Source organism: Macaca fascicularis, chromosome 1, assembly GCF_037993035.2.
Source record: "Macaca fascicularis isolate 582-1 chromosome 1, T2T-MFA8v1.1".
NCBI classification, from domain to species: domain Eukaryota; kingdom Metazoa; phylum Chordata; class Mammalia; order Primates; family Cercopithecidae; genus Macaca; species Macaca fascicularis.
This window is the reverse complement of record NC_088375.1, coordinates 211,209,848-211,232,303: the sequence shown is the minus strand read 5'-3', so window position 1 is coordinate 211,232,303 and position 22,456 is coordinate 211,209,848. Positions and strand designations below refer to the sequence as shown.

Below are 22,456 nucleotides of genomic sequence, written 5' to 3'. Positions count from 1 at the left end.
GTCAATAAGAAGTAACTTTTTAGTATATGTCCCAAATATTGAAGAAAAAATCCTCAGGAATCTAAATATTGTATGGTTTATTATTAGACATTATTAGAAAGCAAACTAAACATTTATTTGGAGGGATTCGCTTTATAAACAGGTTGTATAGGAGTACCACATATAAAGGCCCATGAAATTTGAGTTCACGGTGCAAAATGCGCAAGGAAACATGAGCAAGAGTCAGCAGAAATGTCAGACAGTAGAATTACACTTTCAAGAACTTTGTATAATTATCGGGTATACCTTATAAAAATATGTCTGATATAAAACAATAAAGAATTAAAAACATGAGTACAGAATGAGAGATTGTTTCTGGGTAGATCTGAAAAAGATTCAAGTAGAATTTCTGGAAGTGAAAAATAAAATCATTGCAAAAAGAAATCCTTAAGGGATGAATTAAAGAGCAAAACAGAACAACTGAAAAGCATTGACTTAGAAAGTAGATCTGGGGCTGGGCACAATGGCTTATGCCTGTAATTCCAGCACTTTGGGAAGCTGAGGTGGGCGGACTACCTGAGGTCAGGAGTTCGAGGCTGGCTAACATGGTGAAACCCTGTCTCTACTAAAAATACAAAAATCAGCTAAGCATGGTGGTGGACACCATGCCAGCTGCTCAGGAGGCTGAAGCAGGAGAATCGCTTGAACCCAGGAGGTAAAGGTTGCAGTGAGCTGAGATCACACCACTACATGGCAGCCTGGGTGATAAGAGTGAAACTCCGTCTCAAAAAAAAAGAATGTAGATCTGAAGAAATTTCTCACAATGCAGAACAAGGAGTGAAGTGATGGAAAATAAGAAAGAGAAGTTAAGAGACATGAAGGATTGAGTAAAAATGTTTATATCGGCCGGGCGCGGTGGATCAAGCCTGTAATGCCAGCACTTTGGGAGGCCGAGACGGGCGGATCACGAGGTCAGGAGATCGAGACCATCCTGGCTAACACGGTGAAACACCGTCTCTACTAAAATACAAAAAAAATTAGCCGGGCGAGGTGGCGGGCGCCTGTACTCCCAGCTGCTCGGGAGGCTGAGGCAGGAGAATGGCGTGAACCCGGGAGGCGGGGCTTGCAGTGAGCTGAGATCCGGCCACTGCACTCCAGCCTGGGCCACAGAGCAAGACTCCGTCTCAAAAAAAAAAAAAAGTTTATATCTCAGTGGAGTGTTAGAGTGGATAAACAGAGAAAATTGGTGGTGGGCAATAGTCAAAGAGGTAGTAGAAAAGAATTATCCATCCAGACGGGGCAACATGAAAAAACCCCATCTCTACAAAAAAAAATACAAAAATTAGCTGGGCGTGATGGGGCATGCCTATCGTCTCAGCTACTTGGGAGGCTGAGGTGGGAGGATCACTTGAGCCCAGGGAGGTCGAGGCTTCAGTGAACCATGATTGTGCCATTGCACTATAGCCTGGGCAACAGGATGAGCCCCTGCCTCAACAACAAAAAAAGAATTATTCAGGATCCATGAAAAATAAGACTATTCAGATCTGGAAATCACAGAGAACCCCAAGCAGAATTTTTTTTTTTTTTTTTTTTTTTGAGACAGAGTTCCCAGGTTCAAGTGATTCTCCAGCCTCAGCCTACTCACATAGCTGGGACTACAGGTGTGCACCACCATGCCCAGCTAATTTTTGTATTTTTAGTAGAAAAGGGGTTTTGCCATGTTGGCCAGGCTGGGCTTGAACTCCTGGCCTCAAGTGATATGCCCACCTTGGCCTCCCAAAGTGCTGGGATTATAGGCATGAGCCACCACGCCCAGCCCCAAGTAGAATTTTTAAAAACACATTCCATATTCATGTATATCATGTAGCATACATATCAGAATACCAAAGACAAAGAAAAATATAGGGCAATAAGAAATGAAAAGACAAATTACCTGTAAGAGAACTATAATTAATTTTAAGAGCAGATTTCTGAGTAGCAACAATAGAAGCCAAAAAGTAAAGAAAAAACTGTCAGTCTAGAATTTTATACCTGGCTAAACTATCATTCAAGAATGAAGTCCAAAAAATTCAAAGAAAATTGTTCACTAACAGACCTTCACTGAAGGAACATCTAAAGAATGTGCATTTTATAAGGATATTCAACCCAAAGGGAAGAAAAGAAAGGCAAGAAAGAATAGTGAGTAAGTAGGTTGACAAATATATGAGTAAAGAAAAGCAAATGCCTTTATAAAACAATAATGATAATAGTGAGTAATTTACACCTGTAATTCCAGCACTTTGGGAGGCTGAGGCGGGCAGATCACTTGAGGTCAGGAGTTTGAGGCCAGCCTGGCCAACATGGTGAAACCCATCTCTACTAAAAACACAAAAATTAGCCAGTTGTGGTGGCATGCACCTGTAGTCCCAGCTACTCAGAAGACTAAGGCAGGAGAATCGCTTGAACCTAGGAGGCAGGGGTTGCAGTGAGCTGAGATCATGCCACTGCACTTTAGCCTGGGTGACAGAATGAGACTCTGTCTCAAAAAACAAAACAAAACAAACAAAACAAAAGTGGAGATTGGGCACATGGCTCATGCCTGAAATCCTGGCACTGTGGGGAGTCCAAGGCAGGAGGGTTGCTTGAGCCCAGGAGTTCAAGACCAGCCTAAGCAGCATGGTAAAACCCATCTCTACAAGAAATAAAAATTTAGTCAGGGGCCGGGCGCGGTGGCTCAAGCCTGTAATCCCAGCACTTTGGGAGGCTGAGACGGGCGGATCACGAGGTCAGGAGATTGAGACCATCCTGGCTAACACGGTGAAACCCCGTCTCTACTAAAAAATACAAAAAACTAGTCGGGCGAGGTGGCGGGCGCCTGTAGTCCCAGCTACTCGGGAGGCTGAGGCAGGAGAATGGCGTAAACCCGGGAGGCAGAGCTTGCTGTGAGCTGAGATCCGGCCACTGCACTCCAGCCTGGGCAACAGAGCGAGACTCTGTCTCAAAAAAAAAAAAAAAAAAAATTTAGTCAGGCATGGTGACATATGCCTGTATTCCTAGTTACCTGGGAGGCTGAGGACAAAGGATTGCTTGAGCCCAGGTGGTTGAGGGTGCAGTGATCTACGATTGTGCCACCACACTCCAGCGTGGGTGACAGAATGAGACTTTGTTTCAAACAAAAACAGAAACAAAGTAGAAATAAAATTGTGAATGACAAAAATGCAAGACAAGAAAGGGATGAACAAAGTTAAAGCTTTGTCTGGGAAGTGGGTAAAGACATTGATTAATTTTAGGCTTAAAAAAAAAAAACAGGCATCATCTCTTATCTGGTTTACTGCAATAGCTTCCTAACTGGGTCCCCTGCTTTTAACCAGGCCCATTTCTAATCTAGTTTCAACACAGCAGTCAGGGTGATCCTTTAAAAATACAGGATCTTGTCATTCCTCTGTCCCAAACCTGCATAGCTCCCTAGTCCACTATGTAAAAGCCAAAGTCCTTAGTGTTATGGTCCCTTCTACTATGATTCCCTTGGTGACTCAGCTTTAGCCACATTGGCTTCTTAATCAGTCTTCTCTTCAGCCGCAGGTCCGTTCCCTCTTCCTCAATTACCTTTCCCTCAACATTGACTTGGCTTGCTCTCACCTTCTTTAAGTCTTTGCTCAGATCTTACTTCGTCAATGACACCTACCCTGACTACCCCATGTAATACCCTAACTCATCCCAACCTCCAACTCTTTTTTTTTTGAGATGGAGTTTTACTCTGTCACCTAGGCTGGAGTGCAGTGGCACAATCTCGACTCACTGCAACCTCTGCCTCCTGGGTTGAAGCCTTTCTCCTGCCTCAGCCTCCCCAGTAGCTGGGACTACAGGCGCATACTGCCATGCCTGGCTAATTTTTTGTATTTTTAGTAGAGACGGGGTTTCACCGTGTTAGCCAGGCTGGTCTCGATCTCCTGACCTCGTGATCTGCCCGCCTTGGCTTCCCAAAGTGCTGGGATTACAGGTATGAGCCACCACACCCAGCCCAACCTCCAGCTCTTTACACTGACCTATTCTTTATTTTTTCCATACCACTATCACCTTCTAATATATAAAATTCATTATTTTTAGTTTTTATTTTTTTTGAGATGGAGTTTTACTCTTGTCACCCAGGCTGGAGTGCAATGGTGCAATCTTGGCTCACTGCAACCTCTCCCTCCAGAGTTCAAGTGATTCTCCTGCTTCAGCCTCCTGAGTAGCTGGGATTGCAGGCACCCACCACCAGGCCTGGCTTTTTTTTTTTTTTTTTGTATTTTTAGTAGAGATGGGGTTTCACCATGTTGGCCAGGCTGGTCTCAAACTTCTGACCTCAGGTGATCCACCCACCTCTGCCTCCTAAAGTGCTAGGATCACAGGTGTGAGCCACCACACCCGGCCTATAATTTATATATGTAATTTAAATATAAATTCACATGTTATATATAATTTAAATATAATTATAAATATAAATTAATATAAAGTGATCTGTTATATAAAATTATATTCTGACTATATAAAATTTATTTAGAAATTAAGAATTAAAAGTCCTGGTGCAGTGGCTCACGCCTGTAATCCCAGCACTTTGGGAGGCCGAGGCGGGTGGATCATGAGGCGGGTGGATCACAAGGTCAGGAGATGGAGACCATCCTGGCTAACACAGTGAAACCTCATCTCCACTAAAAATACAAAAAGAAATTTAGCTGGGCGTGGTGGTGGGCGCCTGTAGTCCCAGCTGCTCAGGAGGCTGAGGCAGGAGGATGGTGTGAACACGGGAGGCGGAGCTTGCAGTGAGCCGAGATCACACCACTGCACTCCAGCCTGGGCCATGGAGCGAGACTCCATCTCATTAAAAAAAAAAAAGAAAAAGAAATTAAGAATTAAGGCCGGGCGCGGTGGCTCACGCCTGTGATCCCAGCACTTTGGGAGGCCAAGGCAGGTGGATCACCTGAGGTCAAGAATTAGAGACCAGCCTGGCCAACATGGTGAAACTCCATCTCCACTAAAAATACAAAAATCAGCTGGGCACGGTGGCAGGCACCTGTAATCCCAGCTACTCAGGAGGCTGAGGCAGGAGAACCACTTGAACCCGGGAGGCAGAGGTTACAGTTAGCCGAGATTGTGCCATTGCCCTCCAGCCTGGGTGACAGAGCAAGACTCCGTCTCAAAAAATAATAAAAATAATAATAATTTTTAAAAATTACTGGTTGGGCATGGTGGCTCATGCCTGTAATCCCAACACTTTGAGAGGCCAAGGTGGGCAGATCACATGAGGCCAGGAGTTTGAGACCAGCCTGTCTCTAGTAAACCCCATCTCTACTAAAACTACAAAAATGAACCGGGCCTAGTGGTACACATCTGTAATCCCAGCTACTAAGGTGGCTGAGGCAGGAGAATCACTTGAACCTAGGAGGCGGAGGCTGCAGTGAGCATCACTGCACTCCAGCCTGGGCAACAGAGTGAAACCCTGTCTCAAAAAAAGAAAAAAAATATTACTAGGCTGGGCACGGTGGCTCATGCCCGTAATCCCAGCCCTTTGGAGGCCGAGGCGGGCAGATCACCTGAAGTCGGGAGTTCGAGATCAGCCTGACCAACATGGAGAAACCTCGTCCATACAAAATTACAAAAAATTAGCCGGGCATGGTGGTGCATGCCTGTGATTCCAGCTACTCGGGACGCTGAGGCAGGAGAATGGCTTGAATTTGGGAGGCGGAGGTTGTGGTGAGCCGAGATCGTGCCATTGCACTCCAGCCTGGGCAACAAGAGCAAAACTCTGTCTTTAAAAAAAAAAAAAAAAAAAAAAATCACTAACAAAGTTCATAGGTATGCGTTTTTGTTTTGTTTTGTTTTTCTTTTTTTGAGACAGAGTCTCACTCTGTTGCGCCCAGGCTGGAGTGCAGTGGAGCAGTCTTGGCTCATTGCAACCTCCACCTCCCAGGTTCAAGTGATTTTCCTGCCTCAGCCTCCCAAGTAGCTGGGATTACAGGCGCCAGCCACCACGACTGGCTAATTTTTTGTGTTTTTGGTAGAGATGGGGTTTCACCATATTGGCCAGGCTGGTCTCAAACTCTCCACCTCAGGTTATCCGCCCACCTTGACCTTCCAAAGTGCTGGGATTATAGGCATGAGCCACCATGCCCAGCCTCAGGTATGGATCTTTAAAAACACACCTCAGGATCCCTTTGTAATTCATAAGCGTGATGACTGGTTTTCACGCTCATATGTGAGATGTTCCTTCCTCAAACCTATGATGACATTGTCATGTTACCAGCCGACGTGCGAAAAAAGGAAAAAAGACACACTTCTGAATAATTCATGGGTCAAAAAGTCATAAAGGAGATTAGAAGATACTTGGCGGCCGGGCGCGGTGGCTCAAGCCTGTAATCCCAGCACTTTGGGAGGCCGAGATGGGCGGATCACGAGGTCAGGAGTTCGAGACCATCCTGGCTAACACAGTGAAACCCCGTCTCTACTAAAAAATACAAAAAACTAGCCGGGCGAGGTGGCGGGCGCCTGTAGTCCCGGCTACTCGGGAGGCTGAGGCAGGAGAATGGCGTAAAAACCCGGGAGGCAGAGCTTGCAGTGAGCTGAGATCCGGCCACTGCACTCCAGCCTGGGCGACACAGCGAGACTCCGTCTCAAAAAAAAAAAAAAAAAAAGATACTTGGCATTGAATGACTATGAAATTGTGAGACATTAAAATGTGTGAGATTCATATGAGTAGTATGCAAAGGGAAATTTACAGCTCTAAATGCTCATACCGTCAGACGCGGTGGCTCATGCCTGTAATCCCAGCACTTTGGGAGGCCAAGGCAGGTGGAGCACCTGAGGTCAGGAGTTTCAGACCAGCCTAGCCAACACGGTGAAACCCTGTCTCTACTAAAAATACAAAAAAAAAAAAAAAAAAAAGTTAGCCAGCATGGTGATCGGTGCCTGTAATCCCAGCTACTTGGGAGGCTGAGGCAGGAGAATTGCTTGAACCCAGGAGCCGGAGGTTTCAGTGAGTCAAGATCGCACCACTGCACTCCAGCCTGGGCAACAGAGCAAGACTTTGTTCTCAATAAATAAATTAATAAATGCTCATACTACAAGATTAAAAAGTCTCCAGAGCTCATCATGCAACTCATGAAATTAGAAGAAGGGCCATGGCATACATTCAAAGAAAGCAGAAGATAGAAATAATAAGAGCAGAAATTAATGACATGGCAAAACTACAGGAAGAGAAAGAACTGACAAAGTCAAAGCTGGCTGTTTGAAAAAATTATAAAATAGAGGACCACAGGCAAGATTAGTAAAGGAAAAAGGAGAGCAACCACAATGAAGAAAAATATAGGGCATGAAAGAGAAATGGTCAATAATCCTTTGAAAAGATGCATAACCTCAATAGTAGACAGAGAAATGTGTTTCACTCCCACCAGATTGGTAAAAAAGTAAGGCTGAAATACTGAGTGCTGGAGAAGGCGTGGAGCCAAAAGAACTTTCATTGCGATGGGGTTGTAAGTTGGCATAGACACTTTGAAGAGCAGCTTGGCAAAATCCAGTTAAGTTGACAATACATCAACTGCAGTTCCAGGAGTATGTTCCGGAGGAACTTCCGCATATGTGTCCAGGGAGGCATGTACAAAAATGTTCTCTTTAGCATTTTTGAAATAGAAAAAAAAACTTCTAAATGTCCATCAACTGGAAAATGGATAAGTAACTTGTAATATAGCCATACAAAACAATACCATGAAGTGGTGAAAATGTGCCAACAATGATGAATCTTAAAAACACAGTGTTAGGCCTGGTGCAGTGGCTCACGACTGTAATCCTGTTTGTAATCCTAGTACTTTGGAGGCTGAAGCAGGCAGATTGCCTGAGCTCAGGAGTTCGAGACCAGCCTGGGCAACACTGTGAAAACCTGTCTCTACTAAAATACAAAAAATTAGCCGGGCATGGCGGTGTGCGCCTGTAGTCCCAGCTACTCGAGAAGCTGAGGCAGGAGAATTGCTTGAAATCAGGAGGCAGAGGTTGTAGTGAGCTGAGATTGCACCACTGCACTCCAGCCTGGGTGACAGAGCAAGACTCCATCTCCAAAAAACAAACAACAAAAAAACAAAAACAAAAGCAAACCCCACAGTGTTGGGCCAATCCCTTGTAAAGCATACTCCTTAAGGAGAGTTTAGAGGATTTACGAGTAGATAAAAGTGAAGAGAACTTGCAGGCAGCAATATAGCATTTTAGAGAATCGGGAGGGATTTCCCCAGACTGGACTTGAAAACCGAGCCTTGCCTGAGGCAAAAGGAAACATCTGTGCCTCTCTATAGACTATGTATTTTTCTTTCTTTCTTTTTTTTTTTTTTTGAGGCGGAGTCTCACTCTGTCGCCCAGGCTGGAGTGCAGTGGCACAATCTTGGCTCACTGCAACCTCTGCCTCCCGGGTTCAAGTGATTCTTGTGCCTCAGCCTCCTGAGTAGCTGGGATTACAGGCATCTGCCACCATGCCCGGCTAATTTTTGTATTTTTAGTAGAGATGGGGTTGTTGGCCAGGCTGGTCTTGAACTCCTGACCTCAAGTGATCTGCGTGCCTTGGCCTCCCAAAGTGCTGGGATTAGAGGTGTGCAAGCCACCACACTCAGCTATGTATACTTTAGTGATTATTTTTCCTCAAAACATTAAATACTTAAACACTAAAGTAGTTACAATTGAAAAATTGAAAGTTAAGTGTATTAAAACTTAAAATATTACTTTACTATTATTATTTCAAATAGAGGCTAGGCATGGTGGCTTACACCTATAATCCCAGCACTTTGGGAGGCCAAGGCTGGCAGATCACTTGAGGTCAGGAGTTTGAGATCAGCCTGGCCAACATGGTGAAACCCAGTCTCCACTAAAAGTACAAAAAAAGAAAAAATCAATTAGCTGAGAATGGTGGATCACACCTGTATTCCCAGCTACTCCAGAGTCAGGCTCGAGAATCACTGGAATGCAGAAGGGGGAGGTTGCAGTGAGCCAAGATCGCGCCACTGCACTCCATCCTGGGCGACAAAAACTCTGTCTCAAAAAAAAAAACCCAAAAAACAAAAAAACAAAAACAAAAACAAAAAACTGATATTTAAAATAGAGACCGGGTCTTGCTTGCTTGTTGCCCAGACTGGTCTTGAACTCCTGGCCTCAAGCAGTCCTCCCTTCTCAGTCTCTGAAACTGCATGAATCACCATGCCTGGCCCACAATATTATTTTATAAAGTTTAAAGATATATGTATTTTTAAAACTTCTTTAAAAATAAATATTAAGAACATATATACAAATAGATTTTTTTCTTTTGGAGACAGGGTGTGGCTGTTGCCTAGGCTGGAGTGCAGTGGTGCAATCATAGCTCACTGCAACCTCGAACTCCTGGCCTCAAGTGATCCTCCTTCCTTGCCCTCCCAAAGCTCTGGGATTACAGGTATGAGCCATTTGCACCTGGTCTGATCTAGTTTTTTAAGTATGAGAACTGAGCTGTGCTGTAAATGTGGCTTCTCTGAATTGAGATGGGCTATAGGTAGAAAATACACACTGAATTTTGAACAGAAGAATATAAAATACTTCAATAATTTTTTATATCGATGAGGTTGAGATGACAATATGTTGGAATATATTGGGTTAAATAAAAATTTGTTTCACCAGTTTATTTTTATTTTTATTTTACTTTTTTGAGATGGAGTCTCGCTCTTGTGGCCCAGGCTGGAGTACAGTGGTGCAATCTCGGCTCACTGCAACCTCTGCCTCCCAATTCAAGTGATTCTCCTGCCTCAGCCTCCTGAGTAGCTGGGATTACAGGCATGTACCACCATGCCCAGCTAATTTTTGTATTTTTAGTAGAGACGGGGTTTCACCATGTTGGTCAGGCTGGTCTCAAACTCCTGACCTCAGGTGATCTGCCCGCCTCAACCTCCCAAAGTGGGATTACAGGGGTTGGCCACCATGCCCGGCCTATTTTTAAAATTTTAAATATGTCTATGGAAATTTTTATTTTATTTTATTTTATTTATTTAATTTGAGACGGAGTCTTGCTCTGTCACCCAGTCTGGAGTGCAGTGGCCTGATCTTGGCTCACTACAAGCTCTGCCTCCCGGGTTCACACCATTCTCCTGCCTCAGCCTCCCAAGTAGCTGGGACTACACATGCCCGCCACCTCGCCCGGCTAATTTGTGTGTGTGTGTGTGTGTTTAGTAGACAGGGGGTTTCACCGTGTTAGCCAGGATGGTCTCGATCTCCTGACCTTGTGATCTGCCTGCCTCAGCCTCCCAAAGTGTTGGGATTACAGGCGTGAGCCATCACGTCCGGCTGGAAAATTTTTTAATTATCCACGTGTCTCATAGCTTTGTGGGACAGCTCTAGACCCCAGGAGAGCTGCCTGCCAATCAGAACTCATTCCCCAGCCTGGCTCAGCTGGATGCCTCACAGGTCCCAAACAGTTCTGTTTTCTCGCCTCCATGCCTTTGCACCAGGGGTCTTTCCCTGGCCTACTTCCCTCCTGACCTCCCCTCTGGGCTCATGTCCTGCCTAGTAAAGCCTTTCCAGATCCCGCAGTCACACCTGAAGCGCCTGGCCCGCTCTGCATGTATGATAACTGGTGCTGCACTGGTCTTTCACCACAACTAGACCACTAACCACGCTGACCAACATTTGAATGGAATTTCAATTCCACAAAATATTTTTCACAGCCACCATCTAGTTTTTTGTTTTGTTTTGTTTTTGTTTTGTTGTCGTTGTTGTTGTTTTGAGACAGGGTCTCCCCCTGTCATCCAGGATGGAGTGTAGTGGTGCAATCTCAGCTCACTGCAACCTCCGCCTCCCGGGTTCAACCGATTCTTGTGCCTCTGCCTCCCAAGTAGCTGGGATTATAGGCACACACCACCATGCCCAGCTAACTTTTGTATTTTTAATAGAGACAGGGTTTCACCATGTTGGCCAGGCTGGTCTCAAACTCCTGACCTCAAATGATCCACCCGATTCAGCCTCCCAAAGTGCTGGGATTATAAGCGTGAGCCACCGCACCCGGCCGACCATCAGGCTTAATCCCCACAACTCTATCATATTAGACTTATGCTTATTGCTATTTCACAGATAATAAAAGCTCGGCAATGTTAAAGCACTGGGCTGAGGCCACACGGCTTGTTGAGGTCAGAACTAAGGCTTTATTATTTCTGGACCTTTAGTGGCTCAGCACAATGCCTGCTGCATAGTAGGTGCTCAAAAACTTTTTTTTTTTGGAGACAGAGTCTCACTTTGTTGCCCGAGCTGGAGTGCAGTGGCGAGATCTCAGCTCACTGCAACCTCTGCCCTCTGAGTTCAAGCGATTCTCCTGCCACAGCCTCCCAAGTAGCTGGGATCACAGGCATCTGCCACCGCGCCTGGCTAATTTTTTGTGTTTTTAGTAGAGATGGGGTTTCACCATCTTGGCCAGGCTGGTTTGAACTCCTGACCTCGTCATCCACCTGCCTCGGCCTCCCAAAGTGCTGGGATTACAGGCATGAACCACCATGCCCAGCTTCAAAAACTATTAACTGAGGCTGGGTGCAGTGGCTCACACCAATAATCCCAGAGCTTTGGGAGACTGAGATGGGAGGATCTCTTGAGCCCGGGAGTAGGAGGCTGCAGTGAGCCATGGTCATGCCACTGCACTACAGCCTGGTTGACAGAGAAAGACCCCCATCTTAACAAAAAAACAAACAAACAAACAAAACTATTAATTAATGAAATCTACTTGGATGGAAAGGGGTTGTCTTGAATAGCACAGACCCCAAGTATGAGTGTGAGGGAGATGTAGGTTTAAATCCTAGCCGGTGACCTCATTCAAAATACCCAGTGCCTCGGTCTTCTCATTTCTCATCTGTAAAATGGGGTTTTCTGAGTATTTAAATAAATTACTATAATACATGGAAGTGCTCATTGTTGCCATTATTATTATTCTTAGGCACATCTTCAAATGGGGCTAGGTCACCTACTCTGTGAGGTTGCTAAGAATAATATGCCTGGGCCGGGTGCGGTGGCTCACACCTGTAATCCCAGCACTTTGGGAGGCCGAGGCGGGTGGATCATGAGACCAGGAGTTTGAGGCCAGTTTGGCCAACATGGTGAAACACCATCTCCACTAAAAATACAAAAATTAGCCAGGCGTGGTGGCATGCACCTGTAATCCCAGCTACTCAGGAAGCTGAGGCAGGAGAATCGCTTGAACCTGGGAGGTGGAGGTTGCCATGAGCTGAGATTGTGCCACTGCACTCCAGCCTGGGTGACAAAGTGAGAATCTGTCCCAGAAAAAAAAAAAAGGGATCCGGGCATGGTGGCTCACACTTGTAACCCCAGCACTCTGGGAGGCTGAGGTGGGCAGATCACAAGGTCACGAGTTTGAGACCAGCCTGGCCAACATTGTGAAAGCCCGTCTCTACTAAAAATACAAAAATTAGCTGAGGGCATGGTGGCGCGCGCCTGTAATCCCAGCTACTCAGGAATCTGAGGCAGGAGAATTGGTTGAACCCAGGAGGTGGAGGTTGCAGTGAGCCAAGATTGTGCCACTGCACTCCAGCCTTGGCAACAGAGCCAGACTACATTTCAAAAAAAAAAAAAGAATAATATGACTGGAGCACTATAAGAGCTCAATAAATGTCAGTCCTTTTTATAACCCAACGACTTTAAAATTTTTAAGAGGAAGGTGCTTTTTACAATCTGCATGACCCCTGTTTATAACAGGTAGATATGGCCCTGTCTGGAAGCCAGGGGTTCTGACTCCAAAAGGGATTTCTATCTGTCCAAAGTGAAGACAGGGAGCTGGGTTTCCTATTGCTCTGTGCGTTCTGATGTTGCCTTGTTAAGACCTGCATCCAAATGCCCCTATTTCCTGCCCTTACCTACTTTGGATAATAACCATACGTGTTGGTGGCCATGCCGGGCCTAGGTGAGGCCCAAAGCCAGCCACCACCCCCCTGCAATATTCCTCTTCTAGGCTGGATTCTACATGGAGTAAGCCCTATCTTGACTGCAGGGGGCTTCATATCACCTATGTCCTTTCTTCAAGGCAGCCCAGGTTCCTCTAGGAACAGATTGAAAAACCTCTCTTCTAATCCAACACCATCATTTTGCCATCCAGAAAACTGTCCAAGAATGGGTATGTAATTTGCCTAAGGTCACCCAACATAGGAGCAGCAGAGCTGCAATTATCCACATATCCCGAGGCACAAGGCAAAACTCCTGTGCAGTAGGCATAGAGATGGCCCTATGCAGAGAAGTTGGAGATAGACACCCTTTGTGGGTTTTCTTGTTATTTTTGTTTTGTTTTGTTTTTGTTTTTGAGGCAGAGTCTTGCTCTGTCGCCCAGGCTGGCATTCAGTGGCACGATCTCGGCTCACTGCAACTTGTGCCTCCCGGGTTCAAGCGATTCTCCTGCCTCAGCCTCCCAAGTAGCTGGGATTACAGGTGCATGCCACCACACCTGGTTAATTTTTAAATTTTTAGTTGAGACAGGGTTTTGCCATGTTAGCCAGGCTGGTAATTTTTGTTGAGTGGTGTCAAAGTCACACCTGAGCTCAGACAGAAAAAGGCGCCAGCTCACCTCTCCATCCTGGTCTCTAGGGAGTGGCAGACAGTGCAAGCCTTCCTCAGCTCCCATATCCTCACCTGGCTACTTCTGAAAGTTTCCAGCTCAGGGGGCTAAGAGGCCCCCTGCAACCCTGCTAGGAACCCCCTGCCCCATCCCCTGCCACCCAGGGACTCTCTTCCCTTGTTTCCCTTGGAAAACAGCCTCTTCCAGTCAGGAAATGGCTTACCCCATGTAGAATCCAGCCTAGAAGAGGGATGCTGGGGCTGATGGAGGCTGACTTCAGGTCTTATCTAGGCCTGGCATGGCCACCAATATGTGTGGTTATTATCCAAAGTAGGTAAGGGCAAGAAATGCAGGCATTTGGATGCAGGTCTTAACAAGCCAACATCTGACAATGGGATGCACAGAGCAACAGGCAACCCAGCTCCCTGTCTTCCCTTTGGACAGATATAAATCCCTTTTGGAGTCAGAACCTCTGGCTTCTAGACAGAGCCTTTTTCCAGGGCGAAGACTGTCTGAACATCCAGCACACAGATGAAGCAGGAAATTAAGAAAATAACAGAATAATGGTGTAAGTAATAATAGTAAAAATTATAGTAATAGTAAAAAAAAAAAAAAGCCCATAAAATGAATTGCTATATTAACCAAGGCTAAAAAAAAAATGTAAGCAGCCCCCCCAAAGTTAAAATAAAATTAACTGTCTGTCCCAAGAAACACTAACCACATCTACCCTCCACATATTTTGTAGGCTCCATAAACTCCTGTTTCTTTCTCCCCTGCACAGCTGCAAGGTCACAAGACAAATAAGGATAAACTGCAAACCAAGTTTTCCCAGAGATGTAAGACATGTTGCTAAAGTGTCACAACAGCCTTTATTCTTGCTTCTGTAAGCTTGCTTCCTGCTTCACATAATGCCCGCCTCAAAATGCTTAAAGGGGACTGATTTTCTTTGTCCTGGGCTCAGACTTTCAGGACACATGTCTGCTGAGCCGGTGTACACCTTAAATAAACACTTTCCTGCCCTTGTTCGGCCTCTCTGGTTCCTTAATTTCCTGCAACAGAGACAGACTTAGTGTTTGCCACAGCGAACAGTGTTCTAGTTCTGCCTCCGCCATGGCTCATCAGGTGACTTTGGGCAAGTCCCTTCAACATTCTGAGCCCCTTTTCTCATCTGTAAAATGACAGTAACAATACCTGTGCCATTCTCCTTGAGATGCCAAACGGGCTGATGACCTCCATCATAGCTTCTTACCCTGGGTCCACGGGTAGGCTTTGATGAGGGTATCGGTCCTTTCGAGGCATATTTAAGACTTTATGTCTGTGCCTGTTTTGGTTGGGGGGAGAAGGATTCACACTTTTTATCAGTGTGCCAGCAGAGTTCTGAATATTAAGAATCACTGATGCATGCAAAAACATTTTGTGATCTGATGCTGTACAGATGTAAGAGGAAAAGAGAAGCAGGAATCTTTCTGAACCTATTCTGGGTTGTCTGATTAAAAAAGAAAAAAGGGCCGGGCGCGGTGGCTCAAGCCTGTAATCCCAGCACTTTGGGAGGCCGAGATGGGCGGATCACGAGGTCAGGAGATCGAGACCATCCTGGCTAACACGGTGAAACCCCGTCTCTACTAAGAAATACAAAAAAAAAAAATAGCCGGGCGAGGTGGCGGGCGCCTGTAGTCCCAGCTACTCGGGAGGCTGAGGCCGGAGAATGGCGTGAACCCGGGAGGCGGAGCTTGCAGTGAGCTGAGATCCGGCCACTGCACTCCAGCCTGGGCTACAGAGCGAGAGACTCCGTCTCAAAAAAAAAAAAAGAAAAAAGAAAAAAGGCCAAGGGCGGTGACTCACGCCTGTTATCCCAGCACTTCGGGAGGCTGAGGTGGGCAGATCACTTGAGATCAGAAGTTAGAAAAGACCAGCCTGCCCAACATGGTGAAACCCCATCTCTACTAAAAATACGAAAAGTAGCCGGGAGTGGTGGCAGGTGCCTGTAATCCCAGCTACTCAGGAAGCATGAGAATCACTTGAACCCAGGAGGCAGAGGTTGCAGTGAGTTGAGATTGTGCCACTGCACTCCAGCCTGGGCAACAGAGCCAGATTCAGTCTCAAAGAAAAAAAAAAAAAAGAAGAAAACAAAAGTGAACCACCATGACCAAGTGCTTTCTTCACCTAACAAAAATACCACTGTTCAGAAAGCACATGGCACTTCCCACAGGGAGCATCCATGGTGGGGCTGGTGTTACGGGCTGTAGCCTAGAGCCTGGCTCATACTGAGCATCTGGGAAGGGAACCTTGGGACCTGAGAAACTGCTCAGAAAAGGTGTGCCTGGGGGTTTTTCTGACCTGAAGTGAAAGCTTGAAGTGAAAGAAGCCACAGTAGCAGCTGGCCCCACGTTGCTGCTATATTTAAATCTCTCAGAGCTGGAGGCAAGGAGGAGAATGATGTCCTGCCTGTGGCTACACACCTACAGTGGGAAGCTGAGATTTGATGCCACAAGCCTCATCATTTTTATCCCCAAATGGGAGTAGGGAGGCCTAGGTTCTTTGCCTTGTCCTGCTACTGAGTGACTTTGGGCAGGTCCCTTTTCCTAGCTAAGGCCTTTCTTTTCTTTCTTTAATTTTTATTTTAAAAATATAAATAGGGTCTTGCTATGTTGCTCAGGCTGGTCTCAGACTCCTGGCCTCAAGCAGTCCTTGCACCTCAGCCTCCCAAAATGTTGGGATTATAGACATGAGCCACCTTGCCTGACCATCTGGGCCTTTCTTTTCTCGTCTTCAAAGCAGTTGGATTGATGGGGGTGATTCCCAAGGTCTCCTCCAGGAAACTTAGCATGTTGGATCACAATGTCACAGGTTTGGGAACCAGACCTTCCTGGATTAAAATCCAGCTCTTCAACTTTCAGGCTGTGTGACCTTGGGCAAGTTACTGCACCTCTCTGAGCTTCTGTTTCATTCATTTGTAAACTGGGAGAAATACTATCCATATCACATTATTATACAGATTAATGATAGAAGTTTACCAAATTCATGGCACTGTACCTGGTTTACAGTAGGTATCTAATCAAAGGCAGGAGATGCTTAATAGAGTTAGTTTATAGGATTCTTACAGGATTCTGTGCCAGGCATGGAGGCTCATGCCTGTAATCCCAGCACTTTGGAAGGCAGACAGGTGGATCACTTAAGCCCAGGAGTTCGAGACCAGTCTGGCCAACATGGTAAAACCCTGTCTCTACAAAAAATACAAAAATTAGCTGGGCACAGTGGTGCATGTCTGTAGTCCCAGCTACTGGGGGGACTAAGGCAAGAGAATCACTTGAGCCCAGGAAGTCAAGGCTGCAGTGAGCAGTGATTGTGCCACTGTGCTCTAGCCTCGGCTACAGAGTGAGACCCTGTCTCAAAAAAAAAAAAAAAAGAAGAAGAAGAAGAAAAAAAAGGATTCTGTCCTCCAGTCATGCCTGACCTTTGCCTGAGAGCTGAGGCAGATAGAACCATCCCTACTTATTCTCGGCTGACACTTTGCCACCACTGAAGACAAACCACCACATTTTGGAAAACTTGTTCAACCTGCAAGAATGATCCATCAGAAACAGACCCGCTGGGCGAGGTGGTTCATGCCTATAATCCCAGCACTTCGGGAGGCCAAGGCGGGCAGATCACCTGAGGTCAGGAGTTTGAGACCAGACTGGCCAACATGGTGAAACCCCATCTCTATTAAAAATACAAAATAAGCAGGGTGTGGTGGTGCACTCCTGTAATCCCAGCTACTCGGGCGGCAGAGGCAGGAGAATTGCTTGAATCCAGGAGGCGGAGGTTGCAGTCAGCCGAGATCACACCACTGCACTCCAGCCTGGGCAACAAGAGTGAGACTCTGTCTCAAAAAAAAAGAAAAAAAAGAAATAGACCAAAGTGACCCTCTTGACCTGCTCCCGAGCTGGCTGTGCCCCTGCTGCTGTGTTCAGCCATGGGGCTTTCCTTCCACATTTCTTCTCCTAGTCCCCCCTCTGTTCTTCTTCTTCTTCTTCTTTTTTTTTTTTTTGATACAGATTGTTGTTCTGTTGCCCAGGCTAGAGTGCAGTGGTGTGATCTCAGCTCACTGCAACCTCAACTTCCCAGGTTCAAGTGATTCTCATGCCTCAGCCACCCAAGTAGCTGGGATTACAGGCGCAGGCCACCACACCTGGATAATTTTTGTATTTTTAGTAGAGACAGGGTTTCACCATGTTGGCCAGCCTGGTCTGGAACTCCTGACTTCATGTGATCTGCCCACCTCCCAGAGTGCTGAGATTACAGGTGTGAGCCACAGCGCCTGGCCTCCCTCTGTTCTTTGTAGCCCTTGATTGCAGTTGCAATAAAGTTTTCTGGAGTTTGGGACTGTAGACTGTGGGTTTTTTTGACCAAATCTTTTGTGTGTATATGTGTGTGTGTGTGTGTGTGTGTGAACCTATGAATTATATTGAAAGCCCAAATCAGCCAGGCATGGTGGCTCACACCGTAATCCCACCACTTTGGGAGGCTGAGGCAGGCAGATCACCTGAGGTCAAGAGTTCGAGACCAGCCTGGCCAACATGGTGAAAATCCACCCCTACTAAAAATACAAAAGTTGGCCAAGTGTGGTGGTGGGTGCCTGTAATCCCAGCTACTTGGGAGGCTGAGGCAGGAGAATTGCTTGAATCCGGGAGGCAGAGGTTGCAGTGAGCTGAGATCACACCACTGCACTCCAGTCTGGGCAACAGGAGCAAAACTCCGTCTCAAAAAGAAAAAAAAGAAAGCCCAAATCTTACCTCTTTTTTACTCTTTTTATAACTACTTTGATGTCAAAACCCATCTCCTCCAAGAAGCGTTCTCTGGTGTCCCCTTGTTCTTACTGCACAGACCAGTGTCTACCTTGTATTATTTGTGTCCGTTCCACATCTTGCTTCCTGGACTGTGAGCTCCTAGTCTTGAGAGCAGTATCTGGGTCTGGGAGTACAGTCATCTTTGTATCCCACTTGCCCAAAAAAGTGTCTCCTAGCAAAGTGGTAGCCCCACAGTGGACTCTCAGTGGAGGTCTTTTGATGAGGAGCCAGAGCTGAGCAGAGCGGTCTTGGGGAGCCGGAACTCAGCCTAGCCAGGCAAGGCAATTTGATGGCCTCAAGCTTCCACTCCTCAATCCCAAGCCCATGGCAGACACTTCTCGCCACTCCAAGTCCTCCTGTCCCCTGAGCCTCACAGTACTTCTCACCCTAGTGCTCCTGGCCCGGAGAAGCAGACTTGCAGAAAGAGGTTGGAACCACAAGCAGCAGCCCTGAAGCAGAGTGTGAACTAGAAGGATGGTGCCTGCCCGGGCTCTTGACCTTGTGAACAGACCACCAGGACAGTCACTTCTAAAATGGGTTTGGCAGGGGAGGTGGGACAGCACTGGGCAGGGAAGGAACTTAAAATCTCTCTAGTGATATAGGTCCCAGGAGAGGTTTATTGATATAAGGCAAAATATGGAAGCTTTCCTAGAGGAGAGATGAAAAGGGCTGGCAAAGGAGTTGTTCCCGAGTCAATTCCTTTAATAAATTCCTCCTGGGGTTTCCAGCACTTGAACTGGCATGAAGCCTGGCACAAAGTAAGCACTTACATATTTAAAATGGATTTGTAGAATCAATGAACGTCTATTAGGAGAAAAGCAGGCTTCTTCAGACCCACTTCTGTGCTGCTTTTTCCGTCGGCTGCCAGCAAGCCCAGAGCTAAATGCAATGTGGAAGTGCAGTCACGGGGCCATTCAAGGTCGGTTCCTGATTTATTTATTACTCCTTTTCGTGGTTTCTAATGCTTTGCTTTTATTTTAACTGCCCCAATTTAAAATGTAGCCACCTCTAGTCTTTTTAGGAAGAATATGTAGGCCGGGCGCCATGGCTCATGCTGTAATCGCAGAACTTTGGGAGGCCAAGGCAGGCGGATCATTTGAGGTCAGGAGTTAGAGACCAGCCTGGCCAACATGGTGAAACCCTGTCTCTACTAAAACTACAAAAATCAGCCAGGAGTGGTGGTGGGTGCCTGTAATCCCAGCTACTCGAGAGGCTGAGGCAGGAGAATCACTTGACCCCGGGAGATGGAGGTTGCAGCGAGCAGAGATCGGGTCGCGCCATTGCACCCCAGCCTGGGTGACAGAGGGAGACTGTCACACGCACACACACACAGGGAAATAATGTGTAATGTATAGGTTAAGAGCAAAGGATTGTTATTAAGGTCTTCTATCTATAGTTCCTTTCTCAAATGTCTATGGGTTATCAGAGAAACTCAGTCTTCCCTGTGGGGCTGAAGGATCCCATCCCCAGCCTGCTGTCCACTCACCAATCATCACCCCCACCCAGGCTGTCTAGATTCACTCAGTCTCCCTGGACCTTTCCTGGACCTTCCTTCTGCATCGTCATCTCTAGCCTCTCTCCTGGGCAGAGTTGAGCTAAACGATGTCTGAGGCCTCTTTCCACTTTAGTCAAGGTTAAGTGCCACAGCTTTAGAAGGAAACATCACTGAGTTCAAATCTCAGGTCAGCCACTGGTAGGCTGTGTGACCTTGGGGAAAGTTACTCAAACTCTCTGAGCTTCAGTTTCTTCCTCTGTAAATGGGGAAACTAATCCCTATGTTCCGTATGTGCAGATTAAATAATTATTTAAAAATAATTTAAGCAGGAGCTTGGCTGCCTGATTGAACTATCAGGAGTGGTGGATGTGGTGGAAAGAAAAGGGTCCGGAGTTCGGAATCTCAGGTGCTCAGGGTTTGAACCCCGGCTCTGGCACCAGCTGGCTCTATCTGGAAGCCACCTACTCTCTCTTGTTCCAGTATTGCCATCTGAAAAGAAGACTTGGGGATAACCATGAGTGCTTGGCACTGTGCTAGTACTTTCTACACATTATCTCATTTAAATCTCAAAACAAGCCTTCAAGAATCTTATTGTTATTATTTTCCATATTTTATAGATGAAGAAATTGGGGCTCAGGAATGTTAAGAAACTTTCTGGGGGCTGGGTACCGTGGCTCATACCTGTAGTCCCAGCACTTTGGGAGGCTGAGGTGGGCAGATCACCTGAGCCCAGGACTTAGAGACCAGCCTGGGTAATGTGAAACTCCATGTCTACAAAAAATACAAAAATTAGCTGGGCGTGGTGTTGTGTGCCTGTAGTCCCAGTCACTCAGGAAGCTGAGGTGGGGGATCGCTGGAGCCCAGGAGATTGAAGCTGCAGTGAGCCATGATTGCACCACTGCACTCCAGCCTAGGTGACAGAGCAAGACCCTGTCTCAAATTTAAAAAAAGAAGAAGAAAGAGACTGGGCACAGTGGCTCACGCCTGTAATCCCAGTACTTTGGGAGGCCGAGGCAGGCGGATCACCTGAGGTCAGGAGTTCAAGACCAGCCTGACCAACATGGGGAAACTTCATCTCTACAGTAAAAAATACAAAAGTAGCTGGGCATGGTGGCTCGCCTGTAATCCCAGCTACTCGGGAGGCTGAGGCAGGAGAATCACTTGAACTTGGGAGGTGGAGGTTGCAGTGAGCTGAGATCATGCACTGCAGCCTGGGCAACAAAAGTGAAACTCTGTCTCAAAAAAAAAGAAAGAAAAGAAAAAAATGAAAGAAGAAAGAAAGAAGGAAGGAAGGAGGTAAGGAAGGAAGGAAGGAAGGAAAAGAAACTTGGCCAGGTGCAGTGGCTAACACCTGTAATCCCAGCACTTTGGAAGGCCAAGGAGGGTGGATCACTTGAGGTCAAGAGTTCGAGACCAGCCTGGCCAACACGGTGAAACCCCATCTCTATTCTAAATTTTAAAAAATCAGCCAGGCAGCAGAATCACTTGAACCTGGGAAGCAGAGGCTGCAGTGAGCCAAGATCCTGACACTGCACTCCAGCCTGGGCAACAGAGTGAAACTCTGTCTCAAAAAAAAGGAAGAAAGAAAGAAAGAAACTTGCTGGGGACATCGGGAATCCATGCTCTTGTCCATTTCTTTGAAAGCCTAGGATCCCATCCAGTTGCTTTGCTTTCTCTCCTCCCATCTCCAAACAAATACTTGGTAAATTAACTGACTAATTAGAAATCTGCAACACTGCCGGGCACAGTGGCTCATAAGTGTAATCCCAGCACTTTGGGAGGCTGAGGCAGGCGGATCACCTGAGGTCAGGAGTTTGAGACCAGCCTGTCCAACATGGCAAAACCCCATCTCTACTAAAAATACAAAAAATTAGCCAGGCATGGTGGCATGTGCCTATAATCCCAGCTACTTGGGAGGCTGAGGCAGGAGAATTGCTTGAACCTGGGAGGTGGAGGTTGCAGTGACCCACGGTCACGCCACTGCACTCCAGCCTGGGTGACAGAGCAAAACTCCATCTCAAAAAAAAAAAAAAAAAAAGAAAAGAAAAAAAGAGAAATCTGCCAACAGGACAGTTTTGTTGAGTCTTTTTCAAATATCTTCTTCCTCTTTCGGCCGGGTGCGGTGGCTCACGCCTGTAATCCCAGCACTTTGGGAGGCCGAGACAGGCGGATCACAGGGTCAGGAGATCAAGACCATCCTGGCTAACACGGTGAAACCCCGTCTCTACTAAAAAATACAAAAAACTAGCCGGGAGAGGTGGTGGGCGCCTGTAGTCCCAGCTACTCGGGAGGCTGAGGCAGGAGAATGGCGTGAACCTGGGAGGCGGAGCTTGCAGTGAGCTGAGATCCGGCCACTGCACTCCAGCCTGGGCGACAGAGCGAAACTCTGTCACAAAAAAACAAAAAACAAAAAACAAAAACATCTTCTTCTTCTTTCAATTATCTTATACTTCAGCAACTTCTCTTTTAGAGAATGGACTAATAATGCTCACATTCATAACATACTTGACAACTTACACAGCCTGGGAAGGCTCACAGCTATTATGTGAGGCAGGTTTTGCTCAACTATTCCATGAGCAAATAGATTCAGAG

General features: G+C 46.5%; 1 protein-coding gene and 1 non-coding gene across 3 annotated transcripts in view; one reads left to right on the top strand and one right to left on the bottom strand.

Moving 5' to 3' along the window:
• CNR2 (cannabinoid receptor 2) overlaps positions 1-22,456 on the bottom strand; it is a 45,455-nt gene that overhangs the window by 3,487 nt on the left and 19,512 nt on the right. The window contains exon 1 of one of the 2 annotated variants that reach the window (XM_045378144.3): positions 14,732-14,851. The exons of the other annotated variant lie outside the window; for it this stretch is intronic. The gene's annotated coding sequence lies outside the window, so the exon portion shown is untranslated. Of the gene's footprint in view, positions 1-14,731; positions 14,852-22,456 lie in introns of those variants that run through there. 2 annotated transcript variants of the gene reach the window in all.
• On the top strand, positions 6,147-6,247 carry LOC123571251 (small nucleolar RNA U13). The gene has a single exon (XR_006695434.1). It is a non-coding gene; the product is annotated as a small nucleolar RNA U13 (small nucleolar RNA).